Source organism: Moschus berezovskii, chromosome 17 (assembly GCF_049115385.1).
Source record: "Moschus berezovskii isolate FMDL1 chromosome 17, NW_MosBer_1.0, whole genome shotgun sequence".
NCBI lineage: Eukaryota > Metazoa > Chordata > Mammalia > Artiodactyla > Moschidae > Moschus > Moschus berezovskii.
The window spans coordinates 64,660,421-64,683,479 of record NC_142476.1 but is presented as its reverse complement, the minus strand read 5'-3'; the positions used below and the strand labels follow the sequence as shown (position 1 = coordinate 64,683,479).

Genomic DNA, 23,059 nt, shown 5'->3' with positions numbered 1-23,059 from the left:
CTTTGGGGCATCTTCAGTAACTCAATACTTTCTTTTTAGGATTTCAAGTCACAGAGAGACAACCACACGGAGTATGTAGACAACACGGTGCTACATGGAGCATCAGCTGATCAGGATTCAGAAACCGGGTCCTGGTGTGGGCTGTTGCTAGCCCACTGTGCTGTGGCCAGCGCTTCATTCAGGCGCTCTGCCTGGGGCTTGGTTTCCCAAACTCTACACAAGGGGGACATCCCCATCCAGTGCACAGAGCCCTTGTGCAGATGAAATGGTGCCGGGACACAGTGGGATACAAATGTGAGACTGTGAGGCTTCAGCCCGTGAAGATCTTTCAGAAGCCAGAGGACACCGTGGAAGGAACACAGAGGAGAGAATGTTCCAGAGAAAAGAGGCTTCTCCAAGCACTTAACTCTCTGACGGGGCAGCCCTGGGGACTTGTTAGCTAGTAGGGGTGGAATTTTCTCTCATTCTTACTCTTCCAGGAAGGTTTTGGCCGTAGTATAGTTATTTTTAGCAAAATAACTGTTTCAGACAAGCAAGGTAACTTTTAATCTCCTAATTATAAATGCTGTGGGCCTAAAGAAAGAAGGCTTCTTGAGATGCTTAGTAGAGGACTTTTGTAATTTCCTGCCCCTTGAGGTGGCTTCCCAGGTGGCCCAGCACTAGAGAATCCACTTGCCCATTCAGGAGTTGTGAGTTCGATCCCTGGGTTGGGAAGATCCCCTGAAGGAAATGGCAACCCACTCCAGTATTCTTGCCTGGAAACTTCCATGGACAGAGGAACCTGGTGGGCTACAGTCCATGGGGTCACTGAAGAGTCAGACATGACTTAGTGACTGAACAGTGACAACAGCCCCTTGAGGTGGGGCCAGGCTTCACCCCACCTGAGGATGTGGACTGATGGAATGGAGGCTGTCTAGAGCTAGGGCCAACCCATGCCTGGCTGCAGGGGGGCTCTAGTCCATGGTGAGGCCCCTCAGAGTGAATTTTTGGATTTTTTGAAGCATAGTTGATTTACAATGTTATTTTAGTTTCTGGTATGCAGCAAAGTGATTTTATATATATTTACTTGTTCAGATTATTTTCCGGTATAGATTATTATAAGATATTGAATTTAATTCTCTGTGCTATACAGTAGGCTCTTCAGTTCAGTTCAGTTCAGTCGCTCAGTCGTGTCCGACTGTCCGTGACCCCATGAATCACAGCACGCCAGGCCTCCCTGTCCATCACCAACTCCCGGAGTACACTCAAACTCATGTCCACAGAGTCGGTGATGCCATCCAGCCATCTCATTCTCTGTCGTCCCCTTCTCCTCCTGCCCCCAACCTTTCCCAGCATCAGAGTCTTTTCCAGTGAGTCAACTCGTCGCATGAGGTGGCCAAAGTATTGCAGTTTCAGCTTTAGCATCAGTCCCTCCAATGAACATCCAGGATTGATCTCCTTTAGAATGGACTGGTTGGATCTCCTTGCAGTATAAGGGACTCTCAAGAGTCTTCTCCAACACCACAGTTCAAAAGCATCGATTCTTCAGCGATCAGCTTTCTTCACAGTCCAACTCTCACATCCATACATGACCACGGGAAAAACCATTGCCTTGACTAGACGGACCTTGGTTGGCAAAGTAATGTCTCTGCTTTTTAATATACTATCAAGGTTGGTCATAACTTTCCTTCCAAGGAGCAAGCGTCTTTTAATTTCATGGCTGCAATCAGCATCTGCAGTGATTTTGGAGTAACCATAAATTTGTTTTCTGTGAGTCTGTTTCAGTTTTATTGTTGTTCAGTAGCTCAGTCGTGTTCAACTGTTTGCTACCCCAGGACCTGCAACACGCCAGGCTTCCCTATCCTTCACCACCACTTGGATTTTGCTCAACTCACGTCCATTGAGTTGGTGATGCCATCCAACCATCTCACCCTCTGTCACCCTCTTCTGCCCTCAGTCTTTCCTAGTTTCAGTATCTTTCCCAAAGAGTTGGCTCTTTGCATCAGGTGGCCAAAGTATTGGAACTCCAGCTTCAGCACCAGTTCTTCCAGTGAATATTCAAAGTTCGTTTCCTTTTGGATTGACTGGTTTGATCTCCTTGCTGCTCAAGGGACTCTCAAGAGTCTTCTCTCTCACCGCAACTCGAAATCATCAGTTCTTACACACACACACACACACACACACACACACTACATTTTCTTTATCCATTCATCTGTTGATGGACATTAAGGTTGCTTTACTGTCTTGGCTACTGTAAATAGTGCTGCTATGAACATTGGAGCTCGTGTGTCATTTCAAGTGGGAGTTTTTGTCTTTCCCAGGTATATGTCCAGTAGTGGGATTGCAGGATCATATGGTAGTTCTGTTTTTCCTTTTTAAAGGAAATTCCGTACTGTTTTCCATAGTGGCTGCACCAATTTACATTCCCACCCCTAGTGTAGGAGGGTTCCCTTTTCTTCATATCCTTTCCAGCAGTTGAAGACTTTTTAATGATGGCCATTCTGACTGGTGTGAGTTATGATTTTGATTTGCATTTCTCTAGTAATTAGTGATGTTGAGCATCTTTTCATGTGTCTGTTCACCATCTATATATCTTCTTTGGAGAAATGTCTGTTTGGGTCTTCTGCCCATTTTTTGATTTTTTTTTTATATTGAGCTGTATCAGCTCTTTGTATATTTTGGAAATTAATCCCTTGCTGGTTGCATCATTTGCAAATATTTTCTCTCAGTCAGTGGGTTGTCTTTTCACTTTGTTGTGTTTGTTGCTTTGCTGTGCTAAAGCTTATAAGTTTGATTTGATTAGGTCTGTCTCTCTCTCCCTTTAAATTTCTTTTGCCTTAGGAGACTATTCTAAGAAAACATTGCTATGGTTTATTTCAGAGAATGTTTCGTGCATGTTCTCTTCTAGGAATTTCATGGTGACTGATCTTATGTAATTGACCATAGGTGTGAGGATTTATTTCTGAGCTCTCTATTCTGTTCCATGGAGCCATGTGTCTGTTTTTGTGCCAGTACCATCCTGTTTTGATGACTGTAGCTTTGTAGTATTATATGAAGCCTGGGTGGGTTATGCTTCTAGCTTTGTTCTTTTTCCTCAAGATTGCTTTGACAAGTCTGGGTTTTTGGTGCTTCCATAAATTTTAGGATTATTTGTTGTAGTTCTCTGAAAAACGTCATGGGTTCTTTGATAGGGATCACATTAAATCAGTAGATTGCTTTGGGTAGTATGGCCATTTTTAACAATATTAATTCTTCCAAAGGTCTGTGAATTGTTGACTCATTATCCTAGGCCCTGAGGGTGCTGGGAATAGCTGGAGGGTTTGGGTCAGGACCTTTGGGAATGAGTTAGCCTAAGCCTAGTGGTGGCAAGGACAGAGCTCAAGGTTCACAGAGATAGCTTCACATTCAGAGTGTTTCTCTGCTTGGACCTCCCTCCCTTTTTGGACCTCTCTGTGGACTCCTGGGGTCCCTGGCTCTGCATTTCCTGGAGCCTCCACTCTGCACACAACTAGGTGCTGGCATTTGACCTTCTGTCCCTCTTGAGCATTGTCTCCTGCACAGCACAGTTCCAGGCAAGGTCATAGACAACCTGATTGGCTAGAATGTTTGTTATGAGCAGCTGGTGCAAGAGCTTCTTGTCTTGCTTTGTCTCCATTGTTCTGCCGCCTTGTCTGGTCTTTTCTGCGTTCACTCAAACCTCCATCTCAAAAGTTTAGCAAGAGAACAAGGAAGGAAGATTGCCTATACAAGAAAGTAAAATAAGCAGTGAAGGTGGATCTGAATATTAATTCAACCTATAAGTTTGACAACTTTGATGAAACTGGCTAGTTATTGTCACACACTATCCAAGCTCATGTAATAAGAAATAACCTGATAGTCCTAAATCTATTAAAGAAACTGAAGTTTTAGTTTACACTTTCACTTATGAAAACTCTAGGTTTTAGGGAAAAACCTAAGAGAAAATCTTTGTGGCCTTAGGAGTTCTCAGATCCAGCACCAAAAATACAATCAGTAAAAGAAAAACTGATAAACTGGATAAACTGATAAATATTAAAATGAAAAACTTTTGCTCTGAGAAACATCCAGTTAAGAATGCAAAGACATGATACAGAATAGAAGAAAATATTTGCATATGATACAAACGAACTTATTTACAAAACAGAGACAGACTCATAGACAGAAAACAAATTTATGGTTACCAAAGGGGAAGGTGGGGAGAGGGATAAATTAGCAATTTGGGATTAGCAGATGCAGACTACTATATATAAAATAGATAATAATGTCCTACCTGTAAATCACAGGTAACTATTTTCAATATCTTGTAATAAACCATAATGGAAAGAAATATGAAAAAGCATATATCTATGTATGTATAACTGAATCGCTTTACACCAGAAACTAACACAACATTGTAAATCAACTATACTTCAATTAAATTTTTTTGAAAATTTCAATTTTCATAACTGACAAAGGATTTGTATCCAGAATATACAGAGACCTCTCAGAAATCATCAATAAGAAAACAAAGAGATCAATTTTTTAAAAGTTGGGCAAGTGATTTGAACACACACATCACCAAAGAAGACATACATGTGACCATTAAGCCCACGAAAAATTACTCAACATCATTAATTATTGGAGATATGAGATATTTCTACACTTCTCTTATCATGGCTAAAATAAAAGAAACCCAAACTAACAATACTAAGTTTTGGTGAGGATGAGGAGTGATTGGAACTCTTATATGTTACTAGTGGGAATACAAAATGGTACAGCCACTTTGGAAAACAGTTTGTCCATTTCTTATATAAACATACAGTTAGTTACCACATGAACCAGCAATACGTCCTATTTACTCAAGAAAATCGGAAACACATTTATAGGAAAGCTGTTATGCAAATGTTTCTAGCAGCTTTATTCATAACTGTAAAAGACTGGAGAAACCCACACCTTCTCTTTTTTTTAAAAGAAGTTATTTATTTGGCTGTGGTGGTCTTAGTTGCGGCACGCAGGATCTTCAGTCTTTGTTGAGGCATGCAGGATCTTTGGTTGTGGCCTTCCAATTCTTAGCTGCAGCACGTGGGGTCTAGTTCCTTGACCAAGGATCGAACCCAGGCCCCCTGTATGAGAGCTTGGAGTCTTAGACACTCTACCACCAGGGAAGTCCACCATATGGTGGACAGGAGAATGAGTAAACAAACTTTGGTCATCTCTCTAGTGGAATACTACTCAGCAACAAAAAGGAGCAAGCTAATGATATAGCTGGGTTGCATGGGGGAGCAGAGGCTCAGATAAGCTGGCCTTTGGATTAAAGGTGAATTAATTAAAGCTGAATTAAACCGGTCATCCTTTGATCATGGCATCATCATCATGCTTTTCTCACAGCCCATCCCTGATGCTCCATCCTTGGCTCGAGATAGAAATCTGTGGCACCAAAGGGCTCCACTACCCTGTACTGAGTCTTCTGTTCTCAGATACTGGCCAGGAGACGGGGAGTGGGAAACTAGGAACTAGTGCTAAGAAGAGGGTAACCCAAACCTCATGGCTTCTGGGAAGCTTTGTTTTTGTTCCACAGAGATAGGTGCTCACCCCACCTGTCCTTGGACTCTGTTTCCTTCTCTCTCTGTGTACTGGGAGGTAGGATGACTTAATGGTAACTGTATAGGTTTTAGTGTCAGAGAAGCTTTGGTTTAAATCCTGGCTCCAAAGCAGTGATCTTGGACAAGTAATTTAATCACTTTTGGTCTCAGTTTTTTAATTTCTGAAATAGGTTCAAAACTAGTACTTATCTCATGAGGTGACTGAAGACTTAAATGATAAAAAGCATGTATAGTGTGAAGCCTACAGCCCAACATGTAAGCATGCGCTAAATGGTAGACATTATTATAGTTGTCTTGTTAATAGTACTTACCACATTATGGCATAATGATCTGTTTACATGCTTGTCTTCTTTTCTAGAACAGGGACTTGTTGAGGACAGGAGTTGTATCTTGTTGATTTTTGTACCTGCAGGGGCTAGCCCAGTGCCTGTGGGTAAAAGGTGCTCACTGAATGTCAAGTGAATGGATGGATTGTTTAGTTAGTAGTTAGCCAAGAGAGGAGATACTGAAAGCCTTTCTATCCATTACCATCACCATTATCAGAAAGCACCCATGAAGTAATTGTTATCTCATAGACCTTGAAGGCATAAGCTTCACTCTGGCCTTCCTTTTTTCACACCTTCCTTCAAGTCGGGTCCTGAGATGGGTTGTGGTTGCCTGCTGTCAGACTCAACTCAGCAGCTTGAAACCCCCTGGGGCTCCTCTCTAGCTGCTCAAAGCATCAGCTGCCTTTGTTCTCTTCAGGCCAGACCCACATCCCTTCACTTAGATAGGGAGAGGGCTGGAGGCAGGAGTCACACGGGTGTGTCTTCAGTTACAGCGGTGATGTGGGGCTTTGATCCCTTTTCTGAATGGGCTACTAGCCTCTTTGGGGAGCCTATATGTGCTGTACCAAAAGTAATGGGGTTCTAATGCCATCCGGAGACTTTTAGTTTACTAGATTAAATCTGATGAATTGTCTTTATAATTAGGTACATAAGGAGTGGCATGCTTGCTTATGTCACCCTCCTGGGATCTAGGAGGGCGATCTTCAGGCTCTACCCTCGGTTCTGCTCAGTTTGCATTTATATCTGGGGATATAGATGTAGATGTTGAGCATGTTATGTTCATTAACATTTGTATTTTGGAGACATATCTCAACACATTGGACCAAAAGGGAGGAATTAAAAGGGATAAATGTCAGTTCCTGCTTTTAGGGACCAATAATCCAATAATGGGCGTGTGGAATGAAGTGGGTTTAGTTTAACTGAAGCACATAAAAAAGACCTGGGCTGTTACGCAACGCACGTTCAGTATGAAACCAGGAATATGATGTGTCTACAAAAAGGCTAATGCTATCAGGTCACATTAACAGTTTACAGAACAGAAGAGGTGAGTGATGATTTTACTCTCTGAGCCAACTGACCTCACCTTGAGTATGGTGTTTAGTTCTGACAGTCATGTCAGTTGTAAAGGCGTTTACAACTGTAATGTGACTGAAGGACAGTCAGAAGGGTGAGGTAATTTAGTGCCAGTTAATATAACGGCTGCCCACTCCACTATTCTGGCCTGGAGAATTCCATGGACTATATAGCCCATGGGTTCCAAAGAATCAGACACGACTGAGTGACTTCCTCCTTGGAAGGAAAGTTATGACCAACCTAGATAGCATATTAAAAAGCAGAGACATTACTTTGCCAACCAAGGTCCGTCTAGTCAAGGCTATGGTTTTTCCCGTGGTCATGTATGGATGTGAGAGTTGGACTGTGAAGAAAGCTGATCACTGAAGAATTGATGCTTTGGAACTGTGGTGCTGGAGAAGACTCTTGAGAGTCCCTTGGACTGCAAGGAGATCCAACCAGTCCATCCTAAAGGAGATCGATCCTGGATGTTCATTGGAAGGACTGATGCTAAAGCTGAAACTGCAATACTTTGGCCACCTCATGCGACGAGTTGACTCACTGGAAAAGACTCTGATGCTGGGAGGGATTGGGGGTGGGAGGAGACGGGGACGACAGAGAATGAGATGGCTGGATGGCATCACCGCCTCGATGGACATGAGTTTGAGTGAACTCCGGGAGTTGGTGATGGACAGGGAGGCCTGGCGTGCTGTGATTCATGGGGTTGCAAAGAGTCGGACACGACTGAGCGACTGAACTGAATTGAACCGATATATATATAATGGTTGGAGAGATTTAGCCTGAAGATGGATTTGTTGGGTTCACCATAGCTGGCAATACTGATAGGGATTCCCTGTAGAAGAGGGATCCTCTGTGTCTCTAAAGCGGTGCTTTACAATAGAACCTTCAGTGATGATGGAAATGTTTTATATCTATGCTGTTTAATAGCTACTAGGAAGATGTGATTTTAAGCAATTAGAATGTGGGAACTGAATTTTAAATTTAATTTTAACTAATTAAGATTAAAATAGCCAAATATGGCTACCATATTGGACAACATGCAGCTCAGAGGAGAAATAAAAGAATAGAGTGGAGGTTAACAAATTTTTTCATTAAAGAGCAAGATTGTAACTATTTTGAGCTTTGCTGCCCATATGGTTTCTGTTGCAGCTACTCAACTCAGCCATTGTAGTGCAAGAAAATAGACCATGTATAAAAGAATCCATGTGTCTATGTTTCAATGAAACATTATCGATGGACACTGAAATTTGAAATGATCTAATTTTAATGCATCACAAAATATTATTCTTTTAATTTTTTCTGTTATTCTAAAGATGTAAAAACCATTCTTAGCTCACAGGTTGTACAGAAATGAGTGGCCGGATAGATTTGACCTGCGGGCTGTGGTTTGCTCACACTGGCTTAGCATGTGGGTGGAAACCTTAGGGAGTTATATGTGAATTCAGTTAAGGAAGATAATGATTAATTAGAGGTAGCCAGGGATAGAAGGAGCATCTTCAGTAAGTGGTGAGTTTCTTGTTACTAAAGCTTCAGGTATCAGCTGGATAATGAACTATCTGGCAAGGGATGATACAGAAATGTGTCTCTCTAATACTACTTACACTAGGCTTCCCCCCCTAATTCTGTAGGAGTATTAAAATCAGAATGACATGTGACTGCGCTAAAATCATAGCTGCTTTTTTAAGGGAAACAAGTCATTTTCCCTCATTTGGTACTTACTGTCAGCCCCCTGATGCTGGAACAGGGACTATTTTGGACAGGGGCACTAACTTCATTGTTTCAGCAGTTCTCCCGAGTGTTCAGGGACGCCTGGGATGTGCCTTCCTGGGGGAGTTGGTCTGTCCATTTGTGTGCAGCCCAGGAAAGGTCCTGAGACCTTCACACCCTAGGAGAGGACAGCCTACTGGCTGAACACACCTTTGTTCTGTTACTGAGTCTCCCTGGGGACACCTGGGGGACAGGGTGGTTGGGGTTAGGAAGCGTCCCTTCTAGCTGGTTCTTTCTGTGTCTGGGTCGTGCCTCATTCCGTGACTGGAGAAGGTCGCCGCTCATATTTTCCCCTCCAGACAGATGGGGAAACTGTCCAGAATGACCTTGAGATCTCCAGTCCAGTGCAGTAAGCTTGACACCTTGATTGTTCAGGAGCTGATCGCCCAGCCTTTGGATGGCTGAAGATTCGATTGTTTCTAGTACTGTCAACTCTGCTTTCTTAATTTTCTCTTCTCCATTTTGCCTGACTTCTATCCATTTAACTTCTAATCAGCATCTCTGCCAGAATAAACAAAAATAAAAAATAAACAACTTTTTCCTGCAGGAGAAAATGGAAAGTGCTGGTTTGAAATTTTAATTTTGTGTGTGTGTACCTTTATCCAAAACCCAGCCTACTCTCACTGTAACAGAGTTTTCTCTACATTTTTGTGAAGCACAGGAAACTTAAAAAAAACTTTATTTGGGGGACTTAAAAATTTGAGATACTTGACATACAACATTGAGTACATCTAAGGTGTACAGTGCATAGATTTGGTACATTTATGTTGCAATATGGTTGCCACTTTCGCCTTAACTAACACCTCTAGCCCATCACAGTCACCATTTTTTCTAGTACTGGGAACAATTAAGATCTAGTCTCTTAGCAAGTATAATGTTTATAGTACAATTTTGTTGTCTATTACCACTGTACAGTGTATTAGGTCTCCAGGACTTATTTATCTGCTATTTTAAATATGTACCCTTAAACAACGCCCTTCTTATTCCCCATGTAGGGGATTTTCAGGCATATACAATGTAGACAGGAGAATACAGTCAACCCCAAGTACCCATCACCAGCTTTGACAGTGACTCCTGGCCAGTGTCGTGTCATTGGCACCCTTCTCCTGCCTCCTGAGTTATTTTGGACCACATCTATAGGAAGCTTTCCACGTGGTGAACTGACTCATCTTTGTACTAACATCTTGACTCTGTGTTTTCCATTTCAGATAATTGCCTTTGATGAGTTAAGAACAGATTTTAAGAGCCCCATCGACCAGTGCAACCCTCTTCACGCGGTAAGTAGTGGGTGCTGGTGACTGGAAGGGTGGTGTCACTCCAGGCCACCCAGGACCTGTGAAGGAGGGTACGGTTTTGATGAGCAGGGTGAGTGAAGCACATACTTGGCCCTGGCTGCACCTCCATGCCTGGTTCAGGATGGTAGTCCCTGAGGCTGCAGAGGTCTCAACTTATCCTGAAAAGTCAAGTATAGCAGTCCCAGTACCTGGTTGGGAAAGCTCTGTGTGCCGTGGCTGTGGATTCCTCACTGCCCCGTGTTAGTGGGTCTTGAACAGGGAGAGAGGCTTCAGGCTGTCCATCATGTTGGCGGATGTGGGAGCATCACCGTGGTCATCCCCACTCTGTACTTTGCCAGGTTTCTCAGAGGGAAACTTGCAGGGGGTTGACATGCGCAGCTCATTTCACTGTATCCACCACCCAGGGAGCATTCATCTCGGGAGTCTCTCTGGGTTTGAGGTCAGTTTGCTTCCCCCTGGGAACCTGATACAGTCCAGTTCTCTGGCTCCGGTTCAGAATATGAGAAACCCCCTGCTCCTGCTGCTCCCTGAGTCCTGCTGCTCTGTCTGGCTTGTCAGGCCATTACTGCTGCTTCCATGTGCCTGGAATGGATGTAGAAAGAAGCCTTGATGTGAGCAGAGGAAAAGGACCTTGTGTCTGCGGAGTCGGGTGGTTGCTGCCTTTCCACTCCTTGGCTCAGTGCAGCCTACATCCCAGAGCCAGGCACCAGCCAGGCCTGTACAGAGCCTTTTCCAGACTCTTCTGACCAGAACTCAAAGGATGGAGCTCATAGTTCTTGCAGGTTTGTCTCTCAGTCTAATAACCTCAGTGAGCCTGCTTTGTGTTGAACTTCCCTCCGGGCCCTGGTTTCTCAAGGCTAAGGCAAGTTTTTGTTTGAATAGTTCTGTTGATAGTTTCAGTTAAAAGTTGTAGAGTGAATGCCAGGATTTACTAGTGTGACTATACATACATACATATATATATATACACATATATAGTATATATCTGTGTGAATATTAACCTGGAAGGCTTTAGTGACATCATTTAGTGACATAATTCTTTAGTGACAGGGACAAAGAGGTCTGTTCTCCTTAGCTGCAGGCCCCCTGAAGATAGTTGTGTTCTTCGAGAGGTACTAAAAGACCAAGGGAACAGGCTTTGGTGTCCACTTGTAAAGTACAGGGTTATCATTGGATTATTATTTAACAGTTATTACTGTTAAATTTTGGGTGGGTTTTATTACATTCCAACAATACAAGAGAAGACTCTACATATGGACATCACCAGATGGCCAATACTGAAATCAGATTGATTATATTCTTTGCAGCCAGTGATGGAGAAGCTCTATACAGTCAGCAAAAACAAAACCAGGAGCTGACTGTGGCTTAGATCATGAACTCCTTATTGCCAAATTCAGACTTATATTGAAGAAAGTAGGGAAAACCACTAGACCATTCAGGTATGACCTAAATAAAATCCCTTATGATTATACAGTGGAAGTGAGAAATAGATTCCAGGGATTAGGCCTGATAGACAGAGTGCCTAAAGAACTATGGATGGAGGTTTGTGACATTGTACAGGAGGCAGTGATTAAGACCATCCCAAAGAAAAAGAAATGCAAAAAGGCAAAATAGTTGTCTGAGGAGGCCTTACAAATAGCTGAGAAAAGAAGAGAAGCAAAAGGCAAAGGAGAAGAGGAAAGATATACCCATCTGAATGCAGAGTTCCAAAGAAGAGCACGGAGAGATAAGAAAGCCTTCCTCAGTGAGCAATGCAAAGAAATAGAGGAAAACAATAGAATGGGAAAGACTAGAGATCTCTTCAAGAAAGTTAGAGATACCAAGGGAACATTTCATGCAAAGATGGGCTCAATAAAGGACAGAAATGGTGTGAACCTAACAGAAGCAGAAGATATTAAGAAGAGGTGGCAAGAATACACAGAAGAACTGTACAAAAAAAGATCTTCACGACCCAGATAATCACGATGATGTGATCACTCAGCTAGAGCCAGACATCCTGGAATGTAAAGTGAAGTGGACCTTAGGAAGCATCACTATTAACAAAGCTAGTGGAGGTGATGGAATTCCAGTTGAGCTATTTCAAATCCTGAAAGATGATGCTGTGCAAATGCTGCACTCAACATGCTAGCAAATTTGGAAAACTCAGCAGTGGCCACAGGACTGGAAAAGGTCAGTTTTCACTCCAATCCCAAAGAAAGGCAATGCCAAAGAATGCTCAAACTACCGCACAATTGCACTCATCTCACCCGCTAGTAAAGTAATGCTCAAAATTCTCCAAGCCAGGCTTCAACAGTATATGAACTGTGAACTTCCAGATGTTCAAGCTGGATTTAGAAACGGTAGAGGAAACAGAGATCAAATTGCCAACATCCGTTGCATCATCGAAAAGCAAGAGGGTTCCAGAAAAACATCTACTTCTGCTTTATTGACTATGCCAAAGCCTTTGACTGTGTGGATCACAACAAACTGTGGAAGATTCTTCAAGAGTTGGGAATACCAGGGCACCTTACCTGCCTCCTGAGAAATCTGTATGAGGTCAAGAAGCAACAGTTAGAACTGGACTTGGAACAACAGACGTTCCAAATCAGGAAAGGAATATGTCAAGGCTGTATATTGTCACTGTGCTTATTTAACTTATATGCAGAGTACATCATGAGAAATGCTGAACTGGATGAAGCACAAGCTGAAATCACAAGATTCCAGATCATAAGCACAAGATTGCAGGGAGAAATATCAATAACCTCAGATATGCAGATGACACCACCCTTATGGCAGAAAGCGAAGAAGAACTAAAGAGCCTCTTGATGAAACTGAAAGAGGAGAGTGAAAAAGTTGGCTTAAAACTCAACATTCAGAAAACTAAGATCATGACATCTGGTCCCATCACTTCATGGCAAATAGATGGAGAAACAGTGGAAATAGTGACAGACTTTACTCTTTTGGGCTCTGAAATCACTGAAGATGGTGACTGCAGCCATGATTAAAAGATGCTTGCTCTTTGGAAGAAAAGTTATGACCAACCTAGACAGCATATTAAAAAGCAGAGACATTGCTTTGCCAGCAAAGGTCCATCTAGTCAAAGCTATGGTTTCCCTAGTAGTCATGTATGGATGTGAGAGCTGGACTATAAAGAAAGCTCAGTGCCAAAGAATTGATGCTTTTGAACTGTGGTGTTGGAGAGGACTCTTGAGAGTCCCTTGGACAGCAAGGAGATCCAACCAGTCCATCCTAAAGGAAATCAGTCCTAAATATTCATTGGAAGGATTGATGCTGAAACTGAAGCTGAAAGTCCAATACTTTGGCCACCTGATGCGAAGAACTGACTGATTGGAAAAGATCCTGATGTTGGGAAAGATTGAAGGCGAGAGAACAAGGGGACGACAGAGGATGAGATGGCTGGATGGCATCACCGACTCAATAGACATGAGTTTGAGTGAACTCTGGGAGTTGTCTGGTGGACAGGGAGGCCTGGTGTGCTGCAGTCCATGGGGTCACAGATTCTGACACAACTGAGCAACTGAACTGAACCAAACTGAAGAAACTATATATATATATAAAGTGGTGATTTAGTCGCTAAGTCATGTCCAACTCTTGTGACTCCATGGATTGTGGCCCACCAGGCTCTTCTCTCCGTGGGATTCTCCAGGCAGGAATACTGGAGTAGGTTGCTGTTTCCTTCTCCAAGGATTATTCCTGTGTCTCCTACATTGCAGGCAGATTCTTTACTGCTGAGCCACCAGGAAAGCCCCATATAGACGCACATACACACCCATGCATATATAAAACCTATAATTCTCATAACTTTGTGAGACAGGCATCATTTGCCCAATTTAGACTCTTATCCAAGGACTTAAAGTTCATGAGCAGGTAAGTCAGAATTGGAACCCAGGTCTGCTTGTATTCTTACCACTTACTCTATGTTGTAGAAAAAGAGATAGATCTGATTCTTTAAATACCTGTTTTCATAATCCATTGATTCTGTGAAACAGAGCCTACCCTTTCCAAGTCAACTGTGTGAAGTAGAGTTTTGTGGCAAGTTAGAAAAATTCCTAAGATCTACTTTAAAACTAACCTGTCTTGTGAAACTTGTCATTATTTAAAATTCATTTTGTTTCCATCTGCCAGCCTCACCACCCCCCAGGGGTAACTTGGCTCCTCCAGGCCTGAAAGGATTGCACCCTGGGCCTCCTTTCATTCTGGATGTTTTTGTGTTTGGTACCAGCATCACACACCTGGCCCGTCAACATCGACCAGGTGCAGAGCTGCTCTAGGCTGAGAGGGTGCTTCTGTTTGGAATGTCAGGGAGTCAAGAGCCTGTTTTGCTTCCTCCTGGTGGCTTGGGCTCAAATTAGAAAGTGGCTCACTTAGAATACCCAGAGTTTCTTGTGTTCTGCCCCTCAAATCCATCATGTGATTTCAACACCAGGGTGCAAGAGAGTTGGTGAAACCATGAGACAGGTTCGTGACGTCCGTTTCCATTTTACCTTAACAGTTTCCTTAGTTTGGGCAGAACAAAGAAAATTAGGACCAGTATATGTCAAATGGAAAGCTTCTGTACAAGGTCAGTGCAAGGACAGAACCTGCACACAGTAGGCGCTCAATAACTGTTTGTTGCTGAAAGAATGAATGACTGTTAAAGGGCGAGGTTGCATAGCAGAGAAGCTGAACCTCAACTCTTTATTCCTATTAGGAAAGCCACACTTGTTCACAGATACAGAAAACAAATTTATGTTTACCAGGGGTGAGGAAGAGGGGGGATAAATTGGGAGATTGGGATTGACATACACACACTACTATGTATAAAATAGGCTTCCCTGATAGCTCAGTTGGTAAAGAATCCTCCTGCAATGCAGGAGACCCCAGTTCGATTCCTGGGTTGGGAAGATCCCCTGGAGAAGGGAAAGGCTACCCATTCCAGTATTCTGGCCTGGAGAATTCCATGGGCTATATAGTCCATGGGGTCACAAAGGGTCGGACACGACTGAGTGACTTTCACGTTCATATATAAAAGATAACTATTAAGGACCTACTGTATAGCACAGGGGACTCAATATTTGTAGTAATGTGGGAAAAGAATCTTAAAAAGACTGGATATATGTATGTATATAACTGATTCCCTTTATTGTACACCTGAAGCTAACATAGCATTGTAAATCAACTATACTCCAATAAAAGTTTAAAAAAATCAAGCCACACATCTAATCAGTTAATGAATTAATTAAGGAGTCTGGGCCCCAAAGGCCAGACGTCTTATAGACAGACTAAAGCCCTTAGCTTTGTAAAGGACTCCTGTCTGATATTTTTTAAAGCCCTCAGTTCAGTTCAGTCGCTCAGTCGTGTCCGACTCTCTGCGACCCCATGAATCACAGCACGCCAGGCCTCCCTGTCCATCACCAACTCCCGGAGTTCACTCAAACTCATGTCCATAGAGTTGGCGATGCCATCCAGCCATCTCACTCTCTGTCGTCCCCTTCTCCTCCCGCCCCCAATAATGGAAGAGTATTAGGCACATCCCCTTGGATTTTATGAGGTTACTCCCTGGCAGGAACTTAAACTTTGGATGCCTCATTTAACTCATCCTTAAGCTCTCTGGGCCCCCATAGAGCATCTAGGGCTCAGGTGGCTTGACAAAGCTGCTTCACTTGTTGCTAACTGTAGTCCTGGACAAATTTGTGCAAACAGTTGCTGATTAGTGTGGAGTATTTCTAAATGAACATGCATGAGGTCCACTGGTTCTTTAGATTTAAGCTGTAAATACTGTTGGACCCTTTGGTTGACCACCATCCCTCGCTTCCGACCAGTGGGAAGAGGAGGAATGCTTTGTTTTTACTCTGAGTTTCTCATGGTGACCCTTTTCCTTTCCTTTGATCAGCGGGACATTTAATATCACTGTAAAGGAAGGAGAAATGTTGTCCTTCAGAGGATCTGGCTTGCTGGAGAAAGAGCTAGCGTGTGTCCTGAACCCCCCTCTTTCATCCTTGGGATCTCACGTCTTTTCACTGTTCTCCGTTTAGGCAGCCTCGATGCCCAGCTGTGTGTGTATGCGTTTGCTTGTACACGTGCAAGCACACACGTGTGTTGAGGAGGATGTGGTCTGTCTTCCTAGCCACGTGGATGCTAATTTGTCCTGATGTGGGCTCTTTCCTCTGGGCTTAAAGGATGCACAGGAATTGCTTTATTTGTGATTTAATTAGAGAATTTGAAGTGGCCCAGCCACCTGTCTTCTCGCCATTCAGGAGGAGCCTCATTATCATCACGTCTACCGCAACCAAATTGCCTTGGTAATGAAGCACCGGGAGATGCCACAGCTGTGTTCAGGGTGGTGTCAGAGATCGGAAAAGTCACTGCAGGAAAGGGGAGGCAACATTCAGTGTGTGAGCTGAGCATCATCACCTGCCCACCCCTGGGGCATTTTTCCATGGCAGTGAGCCAAACTCCAGAGATGGCCATCTTGAAAATTCTTAGCCCGGGGGCACTGCTGGTGTCTAATTGAGTGGGAAGATTGCTTCCTCTAAATCCAGTCACTTTAGAAAAATAAAGTCAAGGGCAGAGAGCTTCCCCACCTTACACACTAATCAGGCACATATGCTCTTCGAGACATGAATGGGAAGCCCTCCAGGGGGCCTGACTCCAGGCTTCAGGAGATTCATGAGCACTGTTCTTTAGTTTGACCGTCTTACAGGGACATGGATGTTGTAGGAAAAAGAAATCAAGAAACCTGTGCTGGGCTGAAAAGAAAGCTGAACTCATGCTGATTGCTGGGGAAGTTGGGTTAAGAGCAAATAACTGTAACAAGGTAGATAGAGAAAAGCTTGAAACTCTTATTTCTTTCAGTTTGATTAAGATATAATGGACACATAGCAGTATATTTAGTTTCAGGTGTATGGCATAAAGACTTGACTTGCAAATGTTGCAAAATAATTGGTTAACATTACAAAATAAATGGCTAGCATCCATCATGTCATATAGATGTGAAAGAAAAATATCTTCCTTGTGATGAAACTTTTGGGATTTATTCACTTAGCAGCTTTCAAATATGCCACATAGCATAGTTGATGTTAGCTATAGTTGTTAGGTTATACATTACCTCCCATTATTTGTCTTATAACTGGAAGATTTTAACTGTTGACCACCATCATCAAATTCCCTCTCTACCTCTGGTAACTGCAAATCTGATCTCTTTTTCTGCGAGTTTGTCTTGTTCTTATTGTTTATTTTTAGATTACACATAAATGAGATCATACAGTATTGGTCTTTCTCTGATATTTCATTTAGCATAGTGCCCTTGAGGTCTGTCTGTATTGTCACAAATGGCAAGGTTTCCTTTCTATGTCTGAATAATATCCCATTATTTATATATATACCACAACTGCTTTATTCATTCATCTGTCAATGGACACTTAGTTTATTTCTATGTCTTGGCTACTGTGAAAAAGCTGTTATGAACATAATGGTGCAGGTATTTTCTTCAACATAGTAATTTTGTTTCCTTTGGATATATCCAGAAGTGGAATGCTGGATCATGTGGTACTTCTATTTTTAGTTTTTTGAGGAACCTCCATACTGTTTCCCATAGTGACTGTACCAATTTACACTCCCACCAACAGTGTAGGAGGGTTCATTTTTTTCCCCACAGCCTCACCAGCACTTGGTATCACTTGTCTTTTTGATGCTAGTCATTCTAAAGGATGTGAGGTGATATCTCATTTTGGTTTTAATTTGGATTTTCCTGGTGATTAGTGAGATTGAGCACCTTTTCATGTGCCTGGTGGCCATCTGTATGTCTTTGGAAAACTGTCTGTTCAGATCCTCTGCCCATTTTTAATTGGTTTATTTGTGTGTGTGTGTTTTTTTTTTTGCTCTTGAGTTGTATGAGCCGAAATTCTTCTTAGCAAAAGGTCGGAGCTTGAAGGTCACGGCTGGGAGGGTCTGTGGTGGACTCTGACTCCTCCACTAGGGGCCGAATGTGGGGTTTCTCGTGTTTTTCCAGCAGAAGACCTAACCTCCCCTCTCTTTTCTTTCTTGTGCCTCCTGATAGAGGGAACGGCTGAGGAACATTGAGCGAATATGCTTCCTTCTGCGAAAGGTCAGTGCAAGTGTCCCATGCCGAAGGGTGGATGATCACATGGTCATGGGTGGTCACACAGTGAAAGGGACTGGTGAGGCTGAATGCCTGCTTTGGTCCCTGTCTCCCCACAAAGGCAAATGATGGTGGGGGAGAAGGAGGTGGGAGCAAGTGCGTTCTTTGGAAACCTCCAGAGACAAGAGGCACTAATTAAATGGGATGGCCATCAATCAAAGTGTCAGGACTGCACTGGATATTTGCAAGTGCCCTCTGGTTGGATTTTGAGGTTCTTTATCTTTGCTTGATGATGGATGGCCTTTACAGCTGATAACTGCTTCACAGCCTTTGTTCCTGTCTGAAGCTGGGCTCAGAAATGCTCCCGCCTGGCTCAGCCAAGTTTTTTAACTGGTTGTTGGGTTTCATTTGAGGTTTCAACCTGCCACTCAGCTTTGCAGTTTGATTGACAGCATCATCAGGAGTGTTGGAGGGGTGGAATGGGAGATGTTATTAAAGGGGGAGCCAGGCATTCAGAGAGTTTCTCTGAATGAATGGTCAGTAGGTCACAGCTGCCCTTAGCGCATTCAGAAAGCACATGTGTGCACACATATTCATGTATGCATGTACAGCTTAAGCTTAGTATTTAGCAGGGCTCTATGATGTAGCTGGGAGACCCCTGTGACAGAGAGATCAGTCTGCCACTCTCTAGTAAGGAAAGCATGTACTTTTTGTAACAAAGTGTGGAGAATAGCAACTTGTATGTAAAAAATAAGTGTCTATTACCTTGAGTCAAGGGACATCCCTGATCTGTATTCAGAGTGGATAGGCTACAGGAAAGTCACCTGTCCCCCCAAGGGGAGTTTTTGAGTCTTATGTGAATAGGAGAGAAATCAAATGCCATGCCAACATTGATGGAAGGGAAACAATTTTGCAAGCTTTTGATTTTTTTCCCTATATTTCAATAATGATTCCTTTCATTGGGAGAGAGAGCTTAATCAAGAAGTCAGTTATTTTTCTAGCTAATTACTTGTCCTCTACTGTTTTTCAAGAAACTCAGTATGTCAGGGTTCCGCATCTGCTATGACACAGCAGGGAAGTAAGCTCAGATAATGAAAATACTAGTGATCCAAGGAATAAAGAATGATTAAGAAAATAACATATGACATTTGGTGTTAAGGGGCTTCCCCGATGGCTCAGTGGGTAAAGAATCCACCTGCCAATGCAGGAGACATAGGAGATGTGGATTTGATCCCTGGCTTGGGAAGATCCCCTGGAGGAGGAAATGGCAACCCATTCCAATATTCTTGCCTACAAAATCCCATGGACAGAGGAGCCTGGCAGACTACAGTCCCAAGGGTCCAAAGAGTTGGACACGACTGAGCATAAGAGTGATCCATGAATTTGTAGGTTATTTTCCCAGACAATGTCTCAGACACCAAAAATCCTCTCCAGCTGTCACTTCTGTAGTCTCCAGTTTATTTTTTAACACTGATACCCAAGGTCTTTCAACTCCAAGTTGCCCCCCCCCCCATTTAAAATGTACCATCCTGAATTCTCTGGCAGAGTAGTAACCTCCATCAGTCACATTTAAGCCTTGCTCACTTTTCTGTGTTGCTTGACCACTGACTCTAGCCAGACAGCAGGCAATAGCCTGTGACTGCCTCTGCCAAGGTCCTATCTTACAGTCCTGTGCTCTACAGTCAATTGTTACTCACCTATTTCATGCGTGGTTGTTTGAATCTGTTAATCCCATGCACCTAATTTGTCCTTCCCCTCCTTCCTTTCTCCTTGGGAAACCATACATTTGTTTTCCATGTTTGTGAATCTGTTTGTTTTGTATATAGATTCATTTGTCTTATTTTTTAGATTCTACATGGAAGCCATATCATATAGTATTTTTCTTTCTCGGTCTGACTTACTCAACTAAAGTATAATATTTTCTAGGTCTATCCATGTTGCTGCAAATGTCAGTATTTCATTTTTTATGACCAATTAATATTCCATTGTATACATATATATATATACACACCATATCTTCCTAAGCCAGTTGTTTTTTGATGGGCACTTAGGTTGCCTCCATGTCTTGGCAATTATAAATAGTGCTATGAACATTAGGGTATACCTATATCATTTTGAATTAGAGTTTTCATTTTTCCTGGTTATATACCTAGGAGTTGGGTTGCTGGATCATATGGTAGCTCTATTTTTAGTTTTTTAAGGAACCTCCATACTGTTTTTCATTGTGGCTACACCAATTTACATATTCCCACCAACAGTGTAGGAAGATTCCCTTTTCTCCCTTTTACCATCTCCAGCATTTATTATTTATAGACTTTTTAATGATAACCTTTCTAACAGGTATGTGGTGATAACTCATTGTGGCTTTTTTTAGAGAAATTAATTGTATTTAAAAATATTTTATATTGGCACATAATTGATTTGGGGGGCTTCCCAGGTAGCTCAGTGGTAAAGAATCCATCTGCCAGTGCAGAAGATGCAGGAGACGTGGGTTCAGACCTTGAGTTGGAAAGATTCCCTGGAGGAGGAAGTGGCAATCTACTCCAGTATTCTTGCCTGGGAAATCCCATGGACAGAGGAGCCTGGTGGGCTACAGGCCATAGTGTCACAAACAGTCAGGCATGACTGAGCAGGCATGCTCAGTAAATAGTTGATTTATAATGTTGTATTAGTTTCAAGTGTACAACAGAGTGATTCAGTTATATATATATACATGTATCTATTCTTTTTCAAGCTATTTTCCCATTTAGATTATTACAGAATATTGAGTAGAGTTCCCTGTGCTATATAGTAGGTCCTTGTTGGTTATCTATTTTAAATACTGTGGTGTATATATGTTAATCCCAAGCTCCTAATTTATTCCTCCCCCCTTTCCTCTTTGGTAACCATAAATTTGTTTTCTGTTTTCCAAGACTTAGAAAGTTCATTTGTATCATTTTTTTAGATTCCACATATAAATTATATCATATGATATTTGCCTTTCTGTCTCTGACTTACTTCACTTAGTATGATATTCTCTAGGTCCATCCCTGTTGCTGCAAATAACATTATTTCATTCTTTTTTATGGCTGAGTAATATTCCATTGTGCACACACACACACACACACACATCTTTGTATATCCATTCCTCTGTCAGTGGGCATTTAGGTTGTTGCTGTGTCTTGGTTATCGTAAATAGTGCTGCAGTGAGCACTGGGGTGCATGTATCTTTTCAAATTATGGTTTTCTCCAGAGATGTGCCCAGGGGTGGGATTGCTGGATCATATGGTAACTCTAATTTTAGTTTTTTAAGGAACTTCCTTACTGTTCTCCATAGTGACTATACCAATTTACATTCCCACCAAACAGGGTAGGAAAGTTCTCTTTTTGATGATGGTTATTCTGACAGATGCAAGGTGATACCTCATTGTGTCTTTGATTGCGTTTCTCTAATAATTAGCGATGTTGAACATTTTTTCATGTTCCTGTTGGCTATCTGTATGTCTTCTTTGGAAGAATGTCTATTTAGGTCTTCTGCCCATTTTTAAACTTTTCTTTTTTTTTTGCTACTGCGTAGTGTGAGCTGTTTGTATATTCTGGACATTAATCCCTTGTTGGTCATATCATTTGCCCATATTTCCTCCCATTTCATAGGTCATCTTTTAATTTTGTTGCTGGTTTCCTTTGCTGTGCAAAAGCTCTGAAGCTTGTTTGGATCCCGTAATAGTCTTTTCATTTCTTCATTTCAACAGTGTCCATGACAGAGCTCAAAACTTAAATCTTACCACATTTGCTACTTAAATCAGGTTTGTATTTTAAAATTGAATTTAACCCTTTACTGTATTCATTATTGACACAGAAGGTCTCTGAGCTCCAGGCTCTATCCCATTCCTTTCCTCTGTGTTTCTGCCCTCCCCCATCTTTGTAGTCTCTATTTTAACCTTATGAATAAACTCTCCCTGCCTGTTCTGGACAGGCACTGGACACATGATGGCGGGCGGTGGCAAAGTGTGTAGGCTTCTGGTATTTCCCGCCTGTGCCCGGATTCTCTGTGTCACCCCCAGTGTGACTCTGAAGTGGGGGTGATAAGTTCATCACCCTCCTCATGGAGTTGTGAGAATTAAATGAGATGATACATGTACGTCTAGCTCATAAATACTCAGCACTTACTAAATGTTACTCTTATTATCCTGACCCTTCAGTTCAGTTCAGTTCAGTCGCTCAGTCATGTCCGACTCTTTGCAACCCCATAAATCAGAGCACGCCAGGCCTCCCTGTCCATCATCAACTCCTGGAGTTCACTCAAGCTCACCTCCATCAAGTCAGTGATGCCATCCAGCCATCTAATTCTCTGTTGTCCTCTTCTCCTCCTGTCCCCAATCCTTCCCAGCATCAGAGCCTTTTCCAGTGAGTCAACTCTTTGCATGAGGTGGCCAAAGTATTGGAGCTTCAGCTTTCGCATCAGTCCTTCCAATGAACACCCAAGACTGATCTCCTTTAGGATGGACTGGTTAGCTGCTGCCAAAAACTTCTTATAACATCCCCAAGCATACCCTTGGTGCTGAAGTAACCTTGGACTGGCCACGGCCCCTCACATTTTGTGGGGGTGAGTGTCATTTGCCATTTAAGCGGAGTCACGGGGCAAGAAGGCCTGCCTCCTCCTTCCTGGCTAGTTCTTAATGGGTTTCCAAGTTCAGATTCCCCAGCTGTGAGCATGTGCTGGGGTAGGTGGGGAGGGTGAATGGGTTTCTTTAGCACCACCACCTTCTGGGAACTGTACCTTCCAAGAAATTTCTTGGAACTCGTCTTCTAAGTACCCTGGAAAGTGATGCATCTCAGCAGTTGATTGTTGTTAAACCACCTCCTCAGCTTTCTCAGGAGAAAGGAAGGAATTTTCAGAGTGGATCCATTTTTAGCTCTATAATTATCAGAAAATGTGTTCTTTGGGTAATTGTCTGA

The 23,059-nt window shown here is 42.6% G+C and overlaps 1 protein-coding gene across 1 annotated transcript in view; it reads left to right on the top strand.

Moving 5' to 3' along the window:
- CNIH3 (cornichon family AMPA receptor auxiliary protein 3) overlaps positions 1-23,059 on the top strand; it is a 278,751-nt gene that overhangs the window by 195,505 nt on the left and 60,187 nt on the right. Inside the window, exons 2-3 of the mRNA XM_088845534.1 lie at positions 9,955-10,023; positions 18,080-18,127. The gene's annotated coding sequence lies outside the window, so the exon portion shown is untranslated. The remainder of the gene's footprint in view (positions 1-9,954; positions 10,024-18,079; positions 18,128-23,059) is intronic.